The 15531-nt window shown below is 46.2% G+C and overlaps 4 pseudogenes; all 4 read left to right on the top strand.

The window, feature by feature from the left end:
• The first annotated feature begins 5071 nt into the window (after window positions 1-5071).
• Window positions 5072-5190, top strand: LOC149247129 (5S ribosomal RNA; annotated as a pseudogene).
• Window positions 5191-7548: 2358 nt separating this feature from the next.
• Window positions 7549-7667, top strand: LOC149247130 (5S ribosomal RNA; annotated as a pseudogene).
• Window positions 7668-14213: 6546 nt separating this feature from the next.
• LOC149247131 (5S ribosomal RNA) lies at window positions 14214-14332 on the top strand (annotated as a pseudogene).
• A 711-nt stretch (window positions 14333-15043) lies between these two features.
• LOC149247132 (5S ribosomal RNA) lies at window positions 15044-15162 on the top strand (annotated as a pseudogene).
• The last annotated feature ends 369 nt before the right edge of the window (window positions 15163-15531 follow it).

A 15531-nucleotide genomic window follows, 5' to 3' on the forward strand; every position in this document is an offset into this window, starting at 1 on the left:
GGTGCGGGGAAATAGACGCAACCGGACACTGTCATCCACCATGGAGTTAGAAACACACCATAGATGGTAGGTGGTGACGTGAGTGCCCGGATCCTCCCCTTGTTTTCCGTCGAACTTAGGAATATCCACCGGTATTTTATGCGGGATCGACGACCATTGTAGGTTATGGTAGATGGGGTCATTAGTCAACTTGTATAAGTTGGGGATATCCAATGTTTCCAAAAAAGGCAAATTGTTGGGTGCCCCTGAATTGGACCATTGTGAAGATGGATGACCTGAGGAGCTCTGCGCTCCTCCCATCATTTGGTTCCCCATGGTGTACATGGGCTGCGTGGTGTAGCAATTGCTTTGCGGTATGGTGTTGTAAAGTGGATTACCATGAGGATTTTGATACTGGGGTATGAAGTTGCCCCCAGTATAAGCGGTGCCCCCTTGACTCATCTGAGCTTGTGAGTAGGGTGCCCCCATGGATTGGGTGGGGATCCCTTGTGGATTCCCAACCGACACTGAACTGACCATATGGCTTTGATTGATAGAGGGAAAACTCATGTCAATCAGTGACTGTCCATGCATGCCTGAGAACGGCAGGGGAACTGTGACATTCCCCGCCGCCATGTGCATATTGGGGACCGCCCCAGATATCTGAATCTAGGGGTTAGAACCATACATTGGCGGCCGACCTTGGTTTTGGTAAACTAGGACCGTGCCCATAGTGCCACATTGAGTGTTATATGGAGCACTATATGTGGCACTAGTCGAAGGTATGCTTTGGCACACCATAGGAGTGGAACCTGGCATCTGCTGGGTTCCACTGATAGAGGGTGTTGTGTGAGTTGCAGTACCTGGGACAAACGGGATTGCGGGGTTCCACATTTCCGGTGTTGTGATGATCGTCGACTGGGGAAGTGGTAGAGGACTCACAGTGTCTCTATAATTCCACAACCCTTGAGGTGTCGACTGAATAGATGGGAGAGTTCCTCCCAGTGAAGAGTGAAGTACTGGTATGATGGGAGCAATAACAGGATCCGACTGATTTGTAAGCGGAGTGTTAAAGTGAGGAAGAAATCCTTCTGTGAAGAAATCCTCCGGCAAATCAGAATCATCGGTCGTCCAGAATGATCTCGTGTGCGATTTAGGAGACTGATTCCTCGAAGATGAGGAATCCGAGTCAGTGGATCTCGACAGATCCTCCACAGTGAGTGGAGGAAGTCCTAACAACCGTCTGGATTGACGGTGAGGGCTGGATGTAGCCACAATGACTGGTAAATTTTATCAGATAAATTTTAAGGTGATATTCTTTAAGTCTCAAAAACAATAGCACTCAGGTACCTAAAAAAAAATACACTAAAAATGACAATCAACAAACAAAGTGAAATTACCTTGTTTGATAAACATCGATTACTGGAGATGAAACCTAGTCTCTCAATGAGTAACATAAAAGGATGGCCAAATGTATGGTTACAGTTACTTTTGAGCTTCGCCCGAACCTCAGATTGAGGGCCAAGTACTCTCGTGAAGACGAGCACCCTCCCAAAAAATGAAGACAAAGTAGATCCGTCCGTTTGAGGTACCAGGACAACCCGTCCCAGTCACCTTAGGTAAGTACCTAGAAGTATTGGCCACTAGAGATACCTCAAATCACAGACATTACCAGGGGGGACATAGTCGTAGACAACGCGCTGTGTGGGTAGGATACTTGAGTCCCTGACTCAGTTCCGAAATCCCTGAAGGGACCCCCGTTACACAGAATGCCCAAAGGAGCTGTAAAATAAGGTGAGCTACCTTCGATTACAATCCGATGTTGTCTAGTATTTCGCTCCAGTGCGAGTGGAGTGGTCCTGGTAATATGAGTGCAGAAGGATTTTTCACTCTTTAACGACACTAGTTTGATTTTCAACCTTGGGTGGTTGACTCACTCTCTTATCCCAAGGTCCTAATCTATCTAATGTTGGTTTGCTCTAAAAAAGAGTATCTGATTGATTTTAGTGTAAATTTTAGTGTACTTTCTTATTTTTCTTCAGAGGGGCTGTTGACATATGAATATGATGAGACTCTCGACTCGATAAATCATGCAGAACTATGCTTTGAATTTTTTGTTTTCAATTTCTTATGCAAACAAGTCTTATTCTACACATTTATCATTTCACATATTCATGTATTCGCCAGTGCATCTAAATTCATTCAACACTTTGCATAACCGAAAGTTCCTTTTCTCAATATTCCCTAACAACTATTGAACCAAAACAAAGCAGCCTACAACTATTTCGACAGAAGGAGATGTACAGTTCATTAGCTTTTCTTTCAACAAAAATTTCTTTTATGAGAGAAAAACTAAAGCATTTTCTTAAAAAATAAATTTTAAGACACCAAATTTGTTAGCATGATACTGTTGCAGATCTTAATTTAGCCCTTGGGACAAGTTTCCCCCCCTTTTGGTCCACAAAATCTCTTGAAAAACATGGAAATGGGTCACTAACGCTCTATCTATGTGTAAACAGAGCTTTAGTTTGGCCACTAACGCTCCTTGTGCACAGTCAAAGAGCTTTATAAAGCTTTGTGTAGACCAGCAACCTGCATTAGTGAGGGAAAGAGCTCAAAAAGTGGGCTTTTGGGATTGGTTTCTGAAGAGAAAGCAACTTTTCAGGGTGCAACAAGTTAGATGGTGGATCAAAGAAGGATATGAAGAAGCGGGAAGCTCATAGAAGAGAGAAGAGATCTGAGAGGAGTCCGGATAACCGGGAACTAAATGTATAGTCCCCAGCGGAGTCGCTAGTTCTGCTATGGGGTAAAATGCATGGGATGAAAACTACCCTCGAAAGTCTTCCTAGGACTTCCGACAGACCGTAAGGTTATCTGCAAAAGGTACCTGTTACACACATGTTCATCTATCTGACATATCTTGACAGGATATGGAGAAAGGATCACCTTTGGTTCTTTCTATATTTGCTTCGGGATCTCCGTGTGGTAAGAAGAACTCCTCCTAACTGGCTCCAAGACGATTCCTGCACAAAAGAATGAAGCAAACCAATCACAGCATATACTTCCGACAATTAATAAAAGAATTCGTAACAAACATGTATAAATGTGCAACTTATCTACTCAACAAAACAAGCATCAGAATGGACAAATAAATGCACAATATCACTGACACTTCGAGTAGTGGAACACAACCACAGTCCTATATTTAGAATAGAAGAGTGATTACAACAACCCTCTTGCATCAGCCTTCCTTATCCCTTCTTCCTCTCTCTCTCTCCTTTCATCTAGCTCCTTCAAGAATATGACAATGTCACAACAACACCATGTACTATCCTTCTAAATGCTCTGACCCTTTGTGCAATGGCCCTCTCGTTGCTTATATATCAATCGATTTAGGGCTGCCCAACTCCACCTGTAGTTCATTTGGGTAAAAACCATGAACTTGCCTCTTTTACCAGCTTTTTCCCATTTGCCTCTGTTTCTGGAATAGAATTTCTCCAAATATCTTGATTTTTGGAGTTTCCCTGCTTTTCTTGCACAAATTTAAGGAAATGATATCAAGATATTTTATGGCAGATTGATTGGCATAACCACTTGAGCATCACTAAAGTTCACTAACGCTCCCTCTGGTCTAACAACATGAGTTAGCAGGTTGACTAACGCTCCTTTATGCTTGTAAACAAGATTTATAAAGCAGGTTATCAATGTACAGAGAGTGTTAATGTGGATTTTTGGCCTGCAACTATGGTCAATCTTTCAGTCATCTTGTCCTTCTCCTCTGAGTTGATTAGGAGGTCAATTTGTCCTATAACAAGTTGTCTACCCGACGCCCTCCACGGGTCGCCTTGCGCTTGTTTACCCAATACCCTACTCGGGTCGTCCGTTCACCGATCGTTTGCTCTGCTTGGTTGCCTTCACCTGTTCTACTTGTCGTGTGGGCACATCCACACTGCAGAACCTTCGCACTTCTTCACACTTGATTGCTCCCTCAAGTGATCTGCGAGTTGATCGAATGAATTTCCACCACAACTCGTCCACCCATATATACGCTCGCCCACCCGTCCGTTTGAGCATCTAGCCGACTTGTCCTTCTAACACATCTGTCGGCATTACCACGTTTTACCACCGTCTGGCCAACAGCTCATCGCATGGCCACCCACCTGTTCGTCGGTTCACCCGTCGGCCTGCCCATTGGTCAGGGCACCCGAGACCGCCCACACAGGTATAAATGTTTCCACATCCAAACTCCATCGCATGTTCTTGCAAACGCTTCGTGTGACCTGCGGTTCACTCACTCGTCCACGCCTTCCACCCGGAACGCCTTAACACTTCGCCAACCGTAGTCCAAAGTCTTCACAGGTGACCTCCCGGGAAGTCCTAGTGTTGCACCCTCCCCGCTTTTTGTGCGGCTCAGCAGAGCCAGTGGAAGTGATCCTCGCGGGCGTGGTCATGCCGGCGTTAATTCGGAACTCCGCCAATAGGCGCTCTTGGTAGCAAATTGGATTATGTTGCGTGTTTATCCCGTTTTTGCGGTGGTGGGCTACTTATATATTGATTTATAATGGAACCCCGTGGATGAAGAGATCGGTCGAGCATTAAGGGGGAAGGGGGAGCCTAACTGAGGGAAACGACGATGCTGTTAAGGTTGCTCCAGAGGAAATTCGAGAGCGTGGCTCCAACTTATCATCCTAGTCGGGAGTCACGAGCGGGATTACAACGTAATGAAGGCGACGCATTGTGGCAGTGGGTGATGAATCTAGGACTGTTTGCTTCGCTGTAGCAAATATGACACGAGGAGAGTATGCGTGAGGTTTAAATCGTGCACAGTTTTGTAGGAGTTCGAGTTTTGGAAGAACCGTGGATCATTCATGGAAAGGCCGCATGAGATCCATGCAACGTCGTCAGTGGTTGTAGAACTTGCACCTTTTTCTTCTCTCTCTCTCCCCTCCCTGGTTCGCTGGCTCCCCACGGGGCGGAAGGCACCGCCAAGTCGGGGAAAAGGGCGAGCTCCTGTGCCGCGCCGCTTCAGATCGAGGGCCATAGATGGGCCCTGTGTGTTAGCAATCTCCCGAGCAGGGGGTGACATCTTTGTGGGTGTGATCATACCAACGTTAATGCACTGGATCCCATCAGAACTACGCAGTTAAGTGCACTTAGGCTAGAGTTGTATTGGGATGGGTGACCTCCTGGGAAGTCCTAGTGTTGCACCCTCCCCCCTTTTTGTGCGGCTCGGCGGAGGCAGTGGAAATGAATCTTGTGGGTGCGATCACGCCGGTGTTAATGCGAAACTCTGTGGATAGGTGCGCTTGGCAATAAATTGGATTATGTTTCGCGTTTATCCCGTTTTTGTGGCGTGGGGCTAATTATATATTGATTTATATTGGAATCCCACAGATGAAGAGGTCGCTCGAGCATTAAGGGAGAAGGGGGAGCCTAACTGAGGGAAACGACGATGCGCTTAAGGTTGCTTGAGGGGAAATTCGAGAGCATGGCTTTGATTTATCATCCTAGACGGGAGTTGCAAGCAGGAGTACGACGCAATGAAGGCGACGCATTGTGGTAGTGGGTTATGAATCTAGGACCATTTGCATCGCTGTAGCAAATATGACACGAGGAGAGTAGGTGAGAGGTTTAAATTGTGCACACTTTTGTAGGAGTTCGAGTTTTGGAAGAATCGTAGATCATTCATAGAAAGGCTACGCGAGCTCCACGTAGCGTCGTTGGTGGTTGCAGAACTTACACCTTTTTCTTCTCTCTCTCTCCCCCCTAATTTGCTGGCTCCCCGTGGGGCGGGAGGCGCTGCCAAAGTCAGGGAAGAGGGTGAGCTCCTATGCCTCGACGCTTAGGATCGAGGGCGATGGATGGGCCCCATGGCTCGGCGGTCTCCCATGAACAGGGGAGGGGGTGAGATCTTTGCGGGTGCGATCACAGCGTTAATGCACCAGATCCAATCAGAACTCCGCAGTTAAGCGTATTTGGGCTAGAGTAGTACTGGGATTGGTGATCTCCTAGGAAGTCCTAGTGTTGCACCCTCCCCCCTTTTTGTGCGGCTCGGCGGAGCGAGAGGAAGTGATCCTCGCGGGAGCGATCCTGCTGGCGTTAATGCGGAACTCCGCGGATAAGTGCGCTTGGCGGAAAATTGGATTATGTTGCGCGTTTATCCCGTTTTTGTGGCATGGGTCTACTCATATATTGATGTATAATGGAACCCTGTGGATGAAGAGATCACTCAAGCATTAAGGGGGAAGGGGGAGCCTAAATGAGGGAAACGGCGACGCGCTTAAGGCTGCTCCAGGGGAAATTCGAGAGCGTGGCTTCGATTTATCATCTCAGTTGGGAGTTGCGAGCGGGATTACAGCACAACGAAGGCGATGCATTGTGGTAGTGGGTGATGAATCTATGAGCGTTCGCATCGCTGTAGCAAATATGACATGAGGAGAGTAGGCGAGAGGTTTAAATCGTGCACACTTTTGTAGGAGTTCGAGTTTTGGAAGAACAGTGGATCGTTCACGGAAAGGCTGTGCCAGCTCCATGCAGCGTCGTCGGTGGTCGTGGAACTTATGCCTTTTTAATCTTTCTCTCTCTTCCCCCTAGTTCGATGGTCCCAGTGGGGCGGTAGGCGTCACCAAAGTCGGGGAAGAGGGCGAGCTCCTGCGCTACGCCACTTCCGATTGAGGGCCATGGATGGGCTCCGTGGCTCGGAGGTCTCCCTTGAAGTGGGGGAGGGGGCAAGATCTTTCCGGGTGCGATCATACAGCGTTAATGCATCGGATCCCATCAAAACTCTACAGTTAAGCGTGCTTGGGCTCCAGTTGTATTGGGATGGGTGACCTCTTGGGAAGTCCTAGTGTTGCACCCTCCCCCCATTTTGTGCGGCTCAACAGAGCCAGTGAAAGTGATCCTTGTGGGCACGATCGCACCGGAGTTAATGTAGAACTCTGTGGACAGGTACACTTGGCGGAAAATTGGATTATGTTGCATGTTTATCCCATTTTTGTGGTGTGGGGCTACTTATATATTGATTTATAATGGAACCCCGTCGATGAAAAAATTGCTCGAGCATTAAGGGGGAAGGGGGATCCTAACTGAGGGAAACAACAATGCGCTTAAGGGTTCTCCAGGGGAAATTCGAGAGCATGGCTCCGATTTATCATCCTAGTCGGGAGTCGCGAGCATGATTACAGCGCAACGAAGGCGACGGATTATGGCAATGGGTGATGAATCTAGGACCATTTGCATCCCTGTAGCAAATATGACACGAGGAGAGTAGACGAGAGGTTTAAATCGTGCACAGTCTTCTAGGAGTTCGAGTTTTGGAAGAACCGTGGATCGTTCACGGAAATGCCGCACGAGTTCCACACAGTGTCGTCGGTGGTCGCGGAACTTATGCCATTTTTTTTCTCTCTCTCTTTCCCCACTGGTTCGCTAGCTCCCAGTGGGATGGGAGGTGCCGCCAAAGTCGAGGAAGAGGGCGAGCTCCTACATCGTGCTGCTTCGGATTGAGGGTCACGGATGGGCCCCATGGCTCGGCGGTCTCCCTTGAAGAGGGGAAGGGGGCGATATCTTTGTGGGTGCGATCATACCGGCGTTAATGCACCGGATCCCATCAGAACTCTATAGTTAAGCGCATTTGGGCTAGAGTATTACTGGGATGGGTGACCTCCCAGAAAATCCTAATGTTGCACCCTCCCCTGTTTTTGTGCGGCTCGGCAGAGCTAGAGGAAGTGATCCTTGCGGGCGCGATCGCACCGGTGTTAATGCGAAAGTCTGTGGATAGGCGCGCTTGGCAGCAAATTAGATTATGTTTCACGTTTATACCATTTTTACTGTGTGGGGCTACTTTTATATTTTTTTGTTAATGGAAAAACCTGTGAGCAATTTAGGAAACCGACGTTTCGGACTAGCTAGGTGAGTCCATCATCAGGGCAATGAGATCTGAATGAAGAGATCGCTCAAGCATAGAGGGGGAAGGGGGAGCCTAACTGAGGGAAACGGTGACACGCTTAATGCTGCTCCAAGGGAAATTCGAGAGCGTGGCTCTGATTTATCATCCTAGTTAGGAGTTGCGAGCGGGATTACAACGCAACGAAGGCGATTCATTGTGGCAGTGGGTGATGAATCTAGGTCTGTTCCCATCGTTGTAGCAAATATGACACGAGGAGAGTAGGCGAGATGTTTAAATCATGCACACTTTTGTAGGAGTTCGAGTTTTGTTGGGATCACGATTTCCGTTTAAATTACCTGCATACGAATTCTAAAACACAGAAAATAAACAATGGGAGAGCATAACACATAAAACACATATACACAGATATTTCCCCTGGATCCCAAAACCGGGACTACCAGCTTGATTTTTCATTATGTTCCTTTCAATGTTACAATACATATTTACACATGCCGAAGCATCCAATACCATGGACCGAAAACCATCGTGTCCAAAAAACATGTACGAAAATCATGCACAAAACCATAGGTGGGTCCGCCCAACCTAACATAGGTTCCAAAACCAAAAAAAGTGGGGTTATGGGTGCCCCTCAAACCCCTTGTGACCTCTCCCCCTCTAACCCCCGGTTAACTACGTGGGCTAGTCATGGAAAGAATATAACACAACCCAACATTCTCCCACTTGTTGTTTTCTTTCCACAGGGGGCCACAAGAGAGCTTAGTCATTTATCCAGCCCTACAACACCTAATGTTTCTCTACACCAAGAGAACTTCTCAGAGCTCACAGATTTTGTCAATGCATCTGCAGTATTCTTCAAAGTGTCCACCTTTACCAGCAACACCTTTTTGTCTTCTATCATATCCCTCACAAAGTGATACTGAACATCAATGTGCTTTGTCTTTGAATGATATGCAGGGTTCTTTGCCAAGAAAATTGTACTTTGGCTATCACAATCTATCCTTATAGCTTCTTGTACTAACCCCATACTTGAACACAATCTCTGCAACCAAACTACTTCCTTGCTTGCATGAGTGGCTGCCATGTATTCTGTCTTTGTAGTTGATAGTGCCACTACAAATTGTTTCTTACTCATCCAACTGACTGCACCTCCAAATAGGTTAAAAACATACCCACTTGTAGATCTTCTTTGATCCAGATCTCCAGCCTAGTCTACATCAACAAAGCCACGAATATCCAACACTTTGTCCTATCCTGGTTTTCCTTGGTAACACAAACCATAATCACTAGTGCCACGCAAATACCTGAAAACCCGCTTCACTGCTGTCCAATGCTCCTTCCCTGGTTTTGACATAAACTTGCTCAATACTCCCACTGCATGTGCAATGTCTGGTCTAGTACAGACCATTGCATACATCAGGCTATCGACTGCGCTTGCATATGGAACATGGGACATGTCTTCTTCCTCTTTGTGCCGCTTCATTACTGTCCAATGCTCCTTCCCTGGTTTTGACATAAACTTGCTCATTACTCCCACTCCATGTGCAATGTCTGGTCTAGTACAGACCATTGCATACATCAGGCTATCGACTGCACTTGCATATGGAACATGGGACATGTCCTCTTCCTCTTCGTGTGTCTTGGGACACTCTTCAGCAAATAACCTCACACCTACAGGAATAGGAACCTTCATCGGTTTACTATCTTGCATATTAAACCTTTGTAGTATTATCTCGACATACTTCCTCTGGTTTAACCAGAGCTTCCTCTTTTCCCAATCTCTTTTAATTTCCATGCCCAAAATATAGTTTGCAGCACCAATATCTTTCATGTTGAATTCAGAGGACAATTGGGTCTTCAAATCCTGGATAATTTCTTTGTCATTTCCAACCAGCAACATATCATCCACATACAAGACCAGATAAATAAGACGGTCAGCAATTAATTTAAAATACACACAATGATCTGCTTTGCTTCTGGTGAAGCCAAGTCCCCATATAAATGTATCAAATTTATGATACCACATCCTTGGTGACTGTTTTAACCCATATAGAGACTTCTTTAACTTTCATACTAGTTCTTTCTTACCCTTCACCGCAAAGCCTTCAGGTTGCTTCATGTAGATCTCCTCTTCCAAATCCCCATGAAGAAATGTTGTCTTCACATCCATCTGTTCTACCTCAAAATCAAAAGTAGCAACAATAGATAAAAGTAATCTAATAGAAGTTACCTTGGCAACAGGAGAAAAAATATCACCAAAATAAATTCTCGGCACCTGGGAATAACCTTTTGCTACCAATCGAGCTTTGTATTTCTCCACTTTTCCTTCTACATTTGTCTTCTTTTTGAACACCCATTTGCTGCTAATGGGTTTCCTCCCAACCGGCAACTCCACCAGATCCCAAGCCTCATTTTTGTGCAAAGATGCCATTCCATCAACCATGGCCTCTTTCCAGAGTTTTCCATCCTCTGAATCCACTGCTTCCTTCACAGTTCTGGGATCATCATCAGTAATAGACAAAGCAAAATTTGAACAAAATGCAGATGGACTATACCTCTATGGTTGCCTTCTTTCTCGAACTGATCTTCTCACAGTCGGAGTTTGTGGCTCTTCATCTTCTGATTCCTCCTCTGCTGTAGAGTCTGATTCTTCCTCCTTTAGCTCAAACTCTATCTTCTCAGGTTCCTTTGCTTGGACTTCATGTTTAATAACATCTTTCACCTCTCTGAACACCACATCTCGACTATACACAACCTTCCTTGTTACTGGGTTCCGAAGTTTATAACCCTTTAAACCATCCTTATACCCAATAAAGATGCACTTTTTAGATTTACTATCCAACTTGGTTTGTTTCTCCTTTTGAACATGTACATATGCATCACATCGAAATACCCTTATATGTGAAAGAGAGGGTTTCTTACCAGTCCATACCTCATGTGGAGTCTTATCCTCCAACGTTGATGAAGGTGACCTGTTGACTAGGTAACATGCAGTATCCACTGCCTCTGCCCAGAATTCCTGTCCTAACCCGGCACCACTGAGCATGCTTCTTGCCCTTTCCATCAACGTCTTGTTCATTCTTTCTGCAACTCCATTTTGCTGAGGTGTATATGGAGTAGTCTTTTGCCGTGCTATACCATACTTCTTACAGAATTCTTCAAATTCCTTGCTGCAAAACTCTCCACAATTATCTGTCCTCAACACCTTTATTTTCTTCTTTATCTGATTTTCCACGAGAGCCTTAAATTCTTTAAACCTGTCAAAGGCTTCAGATTTCTTCTTAAGGAAATATATCCATGTATTCCTTGAGAAGTCATCTATAAATGATACATAGTACACATATTTACCCAGTGATGGAACCTTCATAGGTCCAAACATATCACTGTGCACAAGCTCTAATATTTGTTTCGCCCTCTTACTACCAGAGGGGAAACTCACCCGATTCTGCTTCCCATATACACAATTTTCACAGAAATAAAAATATAGAGAGCTATTACTCATACCTTCTACCATACCTTTACCATGAAGTATTCGAAGGCCCTTCTCTCCAATATTTCCAAGCCTTTGATGCCACAACATGGTATTCTCTCCAGAGACCACTAGATTTTCTGTTCCACTTTCAGGAACCACTAAACTGTTGCACCCATCAACAACCGTGCTACCTTGCAGCTTGTACAGAGTTCCAATCCGAACTCCCCTCATCAATACCAGTGCTCCCCAAACCATCTTGCAGGTATCCTTCTCGAACACAATTTTTGCACCTGCATCATCCAGCTTGCTTATAGAAATTAGATTTCTGGCCAATGCAGGAATATGTACAACACCCGGAAGTGTTCTAACTCTTCCACCTTGCAACTTCAACTTTACCTTTCTACGACCAATGATTTTAGCCTTCCTATCATCCCCCAAGAAGACATCACCACCATCATATTTCTCACACTCGCCGAACCACTCTCTATGGGGAGTGAAGTGAAAGGATGCACTTGAGTCAATCAACCATGCCTCATGATCTACATGTGTACTTGAAGAAGCCAAGTAAACATCCCCACCTTCATCTGAGGTGGTTTTCGCCTCTGCAGAAGGAGCCTCATCAGATCCCTTTCCTTTGTCAGGGGCTTTAGATTTATAGTCCCTTTTGAAGTGGCCTTCTTTTCCGCGTTTCCAACACACCACCTTTACAAGTTTTGTTGGAGATTTAGATCTCCCTCTAGATTTAAATCTCCCACTCAATGACTTATTATTGTTTCTGTTCTGGGACCGTCTTCGTACAGACAAGACATCACCATTATGGCTCTCCATATTTTTCCATCTCATCTCCTTCGTCAGCAAGCCTGAGACTATTTCATCAAACTGCAAGGTAGTTGCATTGCTACCTATTGCAATAACCAGACTATCCCACACATCTGGTAGAGAACACAACAAATTGATGCACTTATCTTCATCTGAAATTTTAATATCAACAGATGCTAACTGACTTGCCATAGTATTAAATGCATTCAGATGCTCTGTCACCGAGTCTCCAACTTTCATCCTCAGGTTATACAAATTTTTCCGCAGGAGCAATTTATTCACTAGAGACTTAGATTGGTACAAAGTCCCTAACTTGTCCCACAAAGCCTTCACTGTAGCTTCCCCTGATACATTCAACAATACTAAATCTGAGACACACAATCTTATTATGCTCTTTGCCTTCCGATCCAACTTCTTCCATTCTTCATCGGACACTCCTGTTGGTTTAGTACCTGGATCTATGGTGATCCACTGATATTTATCCACCAACAAATCCTCCATCTTGAGTTTCCACAACTCAAAACTCTTACCATTAAATTTCTCGATCTCTATCTTTCCACTGCTCACCATCTTCTTTCACCACTAGAATCGATCTCGCAGATCTCCCGCTGAACAAGGTCTACCACAGGCTTGATCGAAACCCCTCAGCAACAAGGTCGTCCCCTTGAAGCCAAAATATCCCTGATACCAAATGTAGGTTTTAACCCTGTATAGAAATTACCTACATATGAATTATAAAACACAAAAAATAAAAAATGCGAGAGCATAACACATAAAACACATATACACTGATATTTCCCCTCGATCCCAAAACCGGGACTACCAACTTGATTTTTCATTATGTTCCTTTCAATGTTACAATACATATTTATACATATCGAAACATCCAATACCATGGATCGAAAACCATCGCCTCCAAAAATCATGTGCGAAAATCATACACAAAAAGTGGGGTTATGGGTGCCCCTCAAACCCCCTGTGACCTCACCCCCTCTAACCCCCGGTTAACTATGTGGGCTAGTCATGGAAAGAATATAACACAACCCAACAAGTTTTGGAAGAACCGTGGATCGTTCACGGAAGGCTGCACAAGCTCCATGCAGCATCGTCGGTGGTCGCCGAACTTATTCATTTTTATTTTCTCTCTCTCTCCCCACCTTGGTTCGCTGGCTCCCCGCGGGGTGGGAGGCGCCGCCAAGTCGGGGAAGAGGGCGAGCTCCTGCGCCGAGCCGCTTCGGATCGAGGGCCATGGATGGGCCCCGTGGCTCGGTGGTCTCCCTTGAAGAGGGGGAGGGGTTGAGATCTTTGCGGGGGAAATCATACCTGCGTTAATGCACCGGATCCCATCAGAACTATGTAGTTAAGCATGTTTGAGCTAGAGTAGTACTGGGATGGGTGACCAACCGGGAACTCCGCAGATAGGCACACTTGGTAGAAAATTGGATTATGTTGTGCGTTTATCCCATTTTTGCGGCATGGGGCTACTTATATATTGATTTATAATGGAACCCTGCAGATGAAGCGATCGCTCGAGCATTAAGGGGGAAGTGGGAGCCTAATTGAGGGAAATGACGATGCGCTTAAGGCTGCTCCAGGGGAAATTCGAGAGCATGGCTCCGATTTATCATCCTAGTTGGGAGTCGTGAGTGGGATTACAACGCAATGAATGCGACACATTGTGGAAGTGGGTGATGAATCTAGGACCGTTTGCATCGTTGTAGCAAATATGACACGAGGAGAGTAGGCGAGAGGTTTAAATTGTGCACAATTTTGTTTGAGTTCAAGTTTTGGAAGAACCGTGGATCGTTCACGGAAAAACTGCACGAGCTCCACACACCATCGTCGATGGTCGCGGAACTTATGCCTTTTTCTTTTGTCTCTCTCCCCCCCGGTTCGCTGGCTCCCCGCGGGGTGGGAGGCACCACCAAAGTCGGGGAAGAGGGCGAGCTCCTCTGTCGCGTCGCTTCAGATCGAGGGCCACTAATGGGCCCTGTGGCTCAGCGATCTCCCTTGAAGAGGGGCAGGGGGCAAGATCTTTGCGGGTGTGATCATACCAGCATTAATGCACCCGATCCCATCAGAACTCCGCAGTTAAGCGCGTTTGTGCTAGAGTGGTACTGGGATGGGTGATCTCCCGAGAAGTCCTAGTGTTGCACCCTCCCCCTTTTTTGTGTGGCTCGGCGGAGCTAGTGGAAGTGATCCTCGCGGGCGTGATCGCGCCGACGTTAATGCGGAACTCTGCAGATAATCGTGCTTGGCGGCAAATTGGATTATGTTGTGCGTTTATCCCGTTTTTGTGGCTTTGGGCTACTTATATATTGATTTATAATGGAACCCCGTGGATGAAGAGATCTCTCGAGCATGAAGGGGGAAGGGGGAGCCTAATTGAGGGAAATGGAGACGCGCTTAAGGCTGCTCCAGTGGAAATTCGATAGCGTGGCTTCGATTTATCATCCTAGTTGGGAGTTGCGAGGGAGATTACAGTGCAACGAAGGTGACGCATTGTGGAAGTGGGTGATGAATCTATGACTGTTCGCATCACTGTAGCAAATATGACACAAGGAGAGTAGGCAAGAGGTTTTAATCGTGCACACTTTTGTAGGAGTTCGACTGTTGGAAGAACCGTGGATCATTCACAGAAAGGTCGCGTGAGATCCACGCAGCGTCATCGATGGTCACTGAACTTATGCCTTTTTCTTCTCTCTCTCTCTTGCCCCCCTGGTTCGCAAGCTCCCTGCGGGGCAGGAGGTGTCGCCAAAGTCAGGGAAGAAGGCAAGCTCCTGCGCTCCACTGCTTCGAATCGAGGGCCACGAATGGGCCCTGTGGCTCGGCGGTCTCCCTTGAAGAGGGGGAGGGGGCGAGATCTTTGTGGGTGCAATGATATCAACGTTAATGCACCAAATCCCATCAAAACTCCGCAGTGAAGCACACTTGGGCTGGAGTAGTACTAGTATGGGTGACCTCCCGGGAAGTCCTAGTGTTGCACCCTCCCTCCTTTTTGTGTTGTTCGGCAGAGCAAGTGGAAGTGATCCTTGCGGGCATGATCACACCAGCGTTAATGCAGAACTCCACAGATATTCTTGCTTGGCGGCAGATTGGATTATGTTGCACGTTTATCTCATTTTTGTGGCGTGGGGCTACTTATATAGTGATTTTATAATGGAATCCCGCGAACGAAGAGATCGCTTGAGCATTAAGGGGGAAGGGGGAGCCTAACTGAGGGAAACGGTGACGCGCTTAAGGCTGCTCCAGGGGAAATTCGAGAGCGTGGCTCTGATTTATCATCCTAGTTGGGAGTCGCGAGCAGGATTACAGCGCAACGAAGGCGGCGCATTGTGGCAGTGTGTGATGAATCTAC

Source organism: Pinus tabuliformis, chromosome 7, assembly GCF_031772625.1.
Source record: "Pinus tabuliformis cultivar Carrire ecotype Pingquan chromosome 7, CPIR1, whole genome shotgun sequence".
NCBI lineage: Eukaryota > Viridiplantae > Streptophyta > Pinopsida > Pinales > Pinaceae > Pinus > Pinus tabuliformis.